Source organism: Drosophila biarmipes, chromosome 2R (genome assembly GCF_025231255.1).
Source record: "Drosophila biarmipes strain raj3 chromosome 2R, RU_DBia_V1.1, whole genome shotgun sequence".
NCBI classification, from domain to species: domain Eukaryota; kingdom Metazoa; phylum Arthropoda; class Insecta; order Diptera; family Drosophilidae; genus Drosophila; species Drosophila biarmipes.
In genome coordinates, this window is record NC_066615.1 from 8,317,722 (window position 1) to 8,323,784 (window position 6,063).

Below are 6,063 nucleotides of genomic sequence, written 5' to 3' on the forward strand. Positions count from 1 at the left end.
AGCGCGGCTTGAAAGATTGAAGCGAACGCGAACATCGGTGGTGGGGTAAATGAGTTTGAATCACACTTATACGGATATTTGTGAAGAAAAAGGGGTTGATGACACCGCTACACTAGACGTATAAGACCAAATTTATGCTTTATAAGAAGGAATGTCGTATATTTTAAATTTTTCATTAATAGATAGATATCAAACCAGGAAGGGTAATATTTTTGTTTAGCTTAATAATTTCTAGATTTTTTTTAGAATTTTTCTATGTACAAGCCTGGTATCTAAAACTATTTGACATCTGCGGGCCGCACTCGTGCCTTTTAGAACACCTCCACTTCGTTTTTCCCAATCTTTCGTGCGGAAATCGTCTAGTTCTCTCGCAGCATCCACTGCTTCGGCGCCAGAGAGGTTTGTGACTCTGATAATTGTGCAGACGCACTCTTCTACGCTACGCGGCCCCACAGCTGAATATGTCTTCGAAGAGTGGCGCCACCAAAGTATCTTAATCCCTTCCTCCTATAAGAGCTGTATAAGCTGGCCTAAAGAGCTGTATAAGCCTATAAGAGCTGTATATCTTATACTGCTTTCTGAGCTGAATGGGTTTAGAAGAGACGCAGCGTATACGAGTAGTATAAGCCCCGGTTAGAAGAGTTCCATCTTAAGAGTTCTACTTCACAGATAATATTTAAGAGTGGGCTTCAAACTTTTTCGAAGTGTTTGTTGTTGTCTCGAGTGCTAGGCTTTTGGTTATGAAAGTAAAAGTAAAAGTATTTCCAGAGCTGCGGGTGTGAGGCGAAACTTCATTGAACAGCAGCAGCAAAAGTATATATCCTAGAAGTTTTCGACTTAAGTGAAAGTGCCAGCAATGAGATGGATTAGAAAAAGTTTATGAAGGCAGAAATATGTGAGTAATAGGAAATGAATTGACCGAGATTCGGGATTACTTAGAGTGGGTATCAAAAGTTATGGGGCTGCAGGAAAACACATTTAAATAACTCATAATCCGGCTAAGACTCGTGGCAAGTCGAGAACAAGAAAAAGTCCTTAAATAGGGGTGTCATCCCAAGTGAACTTCTATCTTTTCAAAGAGCCTCATGGGAAAATTAATTAAACTCGATTTAATTTTCCTGCCACTTGGACAAATCGTTTACAGGTCATCAACATCAAGTTAAATATTGAAAATCAAACAGTTTTCTGCACTTCGGAAACTGCCATTTCGATGGGAAATAAACAAAAACCGACGTGCTCTCTTATGGTCGAATATCTCCACCAAGTGATATTTTCGATAGTGAATTTTATTTTTAAAATTAATTAAATACCTCGCGCATCTCGAACAACACAAATCGCAATGCACTCGAGTTTTGCTTTTGCAGCTGATGAATTGCAATAAAAATGCACTTCAGTGGAAAAACAAAAATACTTTCTGAAAAATTGAAGCCAAAGCTACTGGCCCAACTTTCTACCCTTCCATGACACCGGGGGAAAAGGCAAACAAGTCGGAAGAGAATCAACAAATATGTTTGTTTGTCTGTGCATCTGAATAATAAAAATAAAACGCGAGTCAAACGCCAGGGAAATATACATCAAGGACGTGTAACTGGCTCGCGTTACCAGCGATCACTGCAGTTTTCAAAAAGTTTTTAAGGGTAAAAAAGGTTTAAAAATGCTGTTAAGATAATTTAAACTGCAGTCGTATTCAAGCCCCGAAACAGTATTTAAAAGTTCCACCGATAGGAATTAATAACAATTTTTATGATACTTCATTATGGTTTGATTTTTAGCAAACAATGAAGATAAAACATAATTTATAGAAAAAGGTAATTAATTAACATGAAAGAGATGAGATACAAAAGCATTTTATCAGAATATGGTATACGGTACTCAGCACACCATAACCCTGAGGAGGTATTATGATTATGATTTGGACAACCACTCGCGCGATTTTTGATGTGTGAAACGAGCTGGCCAGGACAGCCAGGGGATGTAACGGACGGCTATAGATATGGCCTGAATAATGTGCGGCTCAACTAGTGCACAGGCTGGCTTTATTAATGGCTCATAATGACTTAAGTGAAATTACTGAAGCGTAACTCACCGCGCTCCTCGCTATCCGGCCGTCCCTCTCTGCCCGCTCGTCCCGTCTCGTTCCCTCCCTCCGCCTAGCTGGCCCAGTTCAGCTGCAACCATAAACGGCGAGAATTCCCACGCGGCATTTAATATTCTGTTGCCCGAGTAAATTCCGTCCCGTCCCCTCAGAACCCACCCCCTTTCGACCCGGCTAACATGTTGCTTCTTCCTCTTGACGCTTGTTGTTGCTGCCGCCACTGGTGATGGTGGCTCTGTGCAAGTTGTTAAGGTCAGTTCATATATTATGCTTTGCCAGGCAAAAGGTGCCATAAGTCTGCCACCACGTGCAGGGTGTGTGAGTAGTTTTCCCACCCACCCACTGCCACCCCAGGCCTTTGTCTCTGTGCACGGGCAACTGTTGCCTACTTTCCCGCTTTTCCATTTCCTTTCCCTTTTTGCGTCCTGTGTTCGGTTCCCTTTTGCCTGCTAATTAAGCGAAATTTTGCGTAATAAGCTTGCCTGTAATTTGCGCCATCTTTTTGCCTTTTCTGTTCTGCCATTTTGCGGGCCAGTGTGTGTCTGCTGCTACTTTCTCCTGGGCCATTCCACGGCTTCTGTTAACTGTCATCAAGGTGTTCATTGACTTTGTTATTATACCTCAATGAATTTCGGGGAGTGCCTGTACAGGGGCAGCTTAAGAGATAGATGGCACGCAATTACTCCCCTGACTTCCCTGGAAAAGTTGCTCAAGCTCGAGTTGCTATAAGTCCATTGATTAACTGGGCTTCCAATTATGCGTATGCAAGGAAACCCAATTAGACTTGATTAACATAACAATGAACGCCTTTGGGGATTTCTGAGTATAAGATATTTTGTCAATTATAATTAGAAATATCCTAACCTTCTTATAGCTAATCTTTTTAATAACATTGGTTTATTAAGTTACATCATTTTTGATACCTAAATAGCAGTTTAAGAAAATGTACCATACCAAGCAAACATATATTTCGATCGTTTAAAGCCCCGAAAACCGCGCAGCAATTACATTTTCAGCGCCACAAAAAGCATTTTCCAGCTCCGTTCACACCGCAGGAGCGCCGCAGTGAACCCAAATCCGAAAGATACTCGTATGCACTTCAATTCCGAACCAACAGCCCTCTGCTAATGTGTGGCTCAAACCTGTGCCAATGTTTGCCACTGATAAGTACGCATTATTTACGCTACGCCTAACTCGGTACACGCATAATTTCATCAAAAATTCACTCCGCCAGACAGCAGCGGCGCAAAAAGTATAATGAAAAAGCTGCGGAGAGCAGGGCCAAAAAAATGTAGATAATCATATTGTGAAATTTTTAACACCTGCTGCTTGTTGTGGTTTTTGCCGAGCCCCCGCCCGCCGTTTTTATCCGCTGCGAGTGGATATCAAGCAAAATAATAAAGGCATTATTTACGCAGGCACGGCGACAAAAAGCCAAAATGTCATTACACACACACGCGGCAAGTTGTTGGTGTTGTTCCAACACATGTAAACAAAACCATTGAATTAAACCAAAAATTAGCATCGATTTAAGTCAAGACCCGGCGAATTATCCCCGGGGCTTACCTATGTCTGTCCCCCAGGAGGCCCGAACCGCAAAACTCGCCACGACTTAGCCCGCTTATCAGTTACGCCAACCCGAGCAGGGAACACAAACAAGCTGCACAAACACGGAGTCCTTCGAAACACCTCGCCCAGCCTGGCTTTAAACAAATTTTGAGCATAATTTAAACATGTGTTGGCCCCCGCTCCCGCCCGCCGCCTCCGCGAGAAGTGCCCACCAAACCGCCTACCACGGACCCCTACGTACACACTGCGTATGCTTAATCCCTTCTAATCCGCATTTCGGCAACGTGTGTGCCTACACAACCCCGAACAGGAGAACAACAACAAGGACATCCCCTGCTCCTTGGTCCCCGAAGCCGCGAACTGCGAAATGCAAATGCAAATCACGGCGGGTCGCTGATAAGGTGGCCTGGTAATGGTAGCGTCTCCTAACCAGATGTCCTCGTTTCTCCCCTTTTTTTGCGGATTTTCAAGCGGTTTCGCGACTCGGCGGTCGCAGTTGTCAGCCGGCGAGATCCTTGATAGATGCGAGTGTAAGCTCAAGTGTGTTTCTGGGGCCTGAATGGCAATCTTTAAGAGGAAAATCGCACAGGTTGCTCCTCCTTCGAGGGTAGAACTTGTGGTAAAAGTTGATAACGATCCGTTTCTCATCGTAATGAAATATTTGAAAGAACATCCTTGTTAATAAGTGAGCGTGGGAAAAATAAGATAGCGCTTGATACGACTATTTTACAGCTAAAATTCTCCAAGAAGGATAATGGAAGTTGGAGTTGGAACCCTAGGTCACAAAAAAAATATATTAATTTTAATATTTTGAGGGGAATATTTAAGAGTAAAGTAAAATTTAAATTTGGAATGCAAGATAATGTGGGCTTACTATTTTAACAGTACAGAATATTTATTTATTTATAATATTATGTGTAGAGAACAGAAAAAATGTATTTTAAGTAGGCTTTAGTTAAATCCATAGCTAAGGACTTTTATTTTGTTCGCTGTGTCACACACTTTTGAAGGGTTCTCTTTTAATTTCTTTAATGTTTACCCAGCTCAGAAATATTTTTAATCAAAAATACTGTTAGGGATTACTAATACAAAATATTATTAGCTGGAATGGCGCACACACCACATTTTTGTTTGGTATGACTTTTGATGAAGTGAAAATGTCAAAAGGTTATTTAATTCCATGACTAGTAAACAATGAAGTCAGATAGAAAATCAAGGTATTTATGCGATGAAAGCCACTTCGAGGGAGACGAGCTCGCATTTGTAGTTTGTCTTTGTACCTATACAACTGTCGAGAATCAATGGAAGGGAAAAGTAATATTCCTTTGCCTTCCCCCGTTCGCAAATCAGCTTTTACTTTGACATCTCGGACGGGTTTCTGGTTTCCATCATTTTATTCTGTGCATTTACTTTCAGAATTTAATGCATACAATATTAATTTCCATCATAAAAAGACTTTTGTGGCAGTGAGCGAAAGATATGGATAGATTCTGTTGCTGAATGCCATAAATGTTGCATGTACGGCGCACACGAAGATGGCGAATAAAAATAAAATAAACTGCAAGCTCGAAAGTAGTAAACCGTAAAGCTCTGGCCGGGCACAAAAGAGAGGGCCGAAAGCAGTTACACAATTTATGCATGGCCAAAACCCCCCGGATCCCGGAACCCCCCGCATTTTGTTGCATTCAGCGCCGTCTTAGAGAGGCTCCCGCCTGCCTATTGTAAATGCAGCTTAGAATTTGTTGCAAATAAAGTGAAATGGCAACGGCTGCTAGCAAATTCCACATCCACACTCACCCCCAAAGCTCGAGGAAAAAAGCAGGAAAATAAGGGAAAAAATTGGCAATTTAACATTTGACGTCTTCTACGAGACTTGTTCAAACAATATACTTGGGAATTTGTTTTAATGCTCTGGCGGGGATCGAGGGGTCGGGTCAGTGGGTAGGTGCGAAGGGTTACTCCCAGCTTTTCTCCGACTTTCTTCAGCTTCTACCAAGCAGCTCGAGGACGTTGCCAACTTGCAATAATGGCTTTAAATTTTTATTAGATGACGACGCTTATGCGCCTTAGTTGCCTACAGTTGTAGCTGCCTCCCCCTGCGGATCTGCTCCTTGGACTCCTGGACCTGCTCTCGACCTGGAGTCCCCGGCTCCGTGCAGCCCGAAATGTTGAAATGTTGTTGAGAGTTTCAGGCAGTGTGTGTGAACGTGTGTGCAGTGCACGGCAGTTGTTCACGTCGCACTGGCCACGTGTTCAGACACACTTATGTGTATATTAGTGGAAGCCGGCAGGTGTGCCCGGGGGGAGCGACCAGGTAGTCCCCTCCAGACCTGCTCATGTATAAATACATACACTAATTGACAAAAATGGGGTAAATAGAAGAGCCGAACAATGGTTGC